General features: G+C 44.6%; 1 pseudogene; it reads left to right on the top strand.

Moving 5' to 3' along the window:
• The first annotated feature begins 333 nt into the window (after positions 1-333).
• LOC114196875 (ferritin heavy chain pseudogene) lies at positions 334-1,238 on the top strand (annotated as a pseudogene).
• Positions 1,239-1,692: the final 454 nt, after the last annotated feature.

The raw sequence follows: 1,692 nt of genomic DNA, 5'->3' as shown, positions 1-1,692 counted from the left end.
TCTACAGATCCTCTAAGTTCAGCAAACCCTAGGCAAGATAAATACAAAGAGCATCATACTTAGGCCTATAGCAGAGAAAACTAAAGATAGAAAATCTTAAAAGCAACAGAGAAAGAAGTCTCACATAGGGAACAATGAATCAAAAGAAGGCTGATTTCTGACCAGAAACAGTGAGACACACTTTGCATATAAAGACAATACTGGTTGGAAATGATAGAAAAAGATGCACCAGGCAAAACAGCAGGCCATTTCTGACAAAGTAGTCTTCAAAAACAAGTATTAGTAAAGATAAAGAATGATGTTTCATGATGGTAAAATGGCCTTTTCAGTAGAAAGACATACTCCTAAATGTGTATACACCAAATAACAGACTTCAGAACATACAAAGTAAAAACTAAGGAGACAGTCTCTGCCGAGAGTCGCCGCGGTTTCCTGCTTCAACAGTGCTTGGACGGAACCCGGCGCTTGTCCCCCACCCGGGCCGGCCGTTCAGAGCCAGCCCTCCGCCATCTCTTCGTCGCGCCCTCGGACCGCTCCAAGGCCCCCGCCGCCGCTCGCCGCCGCCTTTTCTCAGCCGCCGCCATGACGACCGCGCTCCCCTCGCAGGTGCGCCAGAACTACCACCAGGACTCGGAGGCCGCCATCAACCGCCAGATCAACCTGGAGCTCTACGCCTCCTACGTCTACCTGTCCATGTCTTACTACTTTGACCGCGATGATGTGGCTTTGAAGAACTTTGCCAAATATTTTCTTCACCAATCTCATGAGGAGAGGGAACATGCTGAGAAACTGATGAAGCTGCAGAACCAACGAGGTGGCCGAATCTTCCTTCAGGATATCAAGAAACCAGACTGTGATGATTGGGAGAACGGGCTGAATGCGATGGAGTGTGCATTACATTTGGAAAAGAGCGTGAATCAGTCACTACTGGAACTGCACAAACTGGCCACTGATAAAAGTGACCCCCATTTGTGTGACTTCATTGAGACTCATTACCTGAATGAGCAGGTGAAATCCATCAAAGAATTGGGTGACCACGTAACCAACCTGCGCAAGATGGGGGCTCCCGAATCTGGCATGGCAGAGTATCTCTTTGACAAGCACACCTTGGGAAACAGTGATAGTGAAAGCTAAGCCTTAGGCTGTCTTCCCATAGCCACAAGGGTGACTTCCCTGGTCACCAAGGCAGTGCATGCATGTTGGGGTTACCTTTACCTTTTCTATAAGTTGTACCAAAACATCTACTTAACTTCTTTCATTTGTACCATTCTTCAAATAAAGTAATTTGGTACCCAAAAAAAAAAAAAAAAACTAAGGAGAGAAAAAGAAAAATCCACAATCATAGTGGGAATTTAACCTCCATTTCCTAACAGTTTAAAGAGACGAAAAAAAGAATAAGAATATAGATATGAACATAACCATCAACTAATTTGACTTAATTGGCATTTAAAGAGGTGCCTGGGTGACTCAGTTGGTTGAGCATCTGGCTCCATGGTCGGGGGGAGTCTGTTTTTCTCCCTCTGCCTGCCCCTCTGCTCTCTAACATAAATCTTTTTTTAAAAATTTAAATAGACTACCACTCCTAGCAACTGCAAAATACATTCCTTTCAAGTGTACATGGAATGTTGATAGCTCATATGCTGGGCCACAGTTTAGGTCTCAATAAACTTCCAAAGACTGAAATTCTACAGA

This window comes from Eumetopias jubatus, unplaced genomic scaffold, assembly GCF_037043125.1.
Source record: "Eumetopias jubatus isolate StellerSeaLion01/CBP00866 unplaced genomic scaffold, mEumJub1_p1.0 scaffold_4, whole genome shotgun sequence".
NCBI lineage: Eukaryota > Metazoa > Chordata > Mammalia > Carnivora > Otariidae > Eumetopias > Eumetopias jubatus.
The sequence above is the reverse complement of the archived record's forward strand: the minus strand, read 5'-3'. Positions and strand labels throughout refer to the sequence as shown.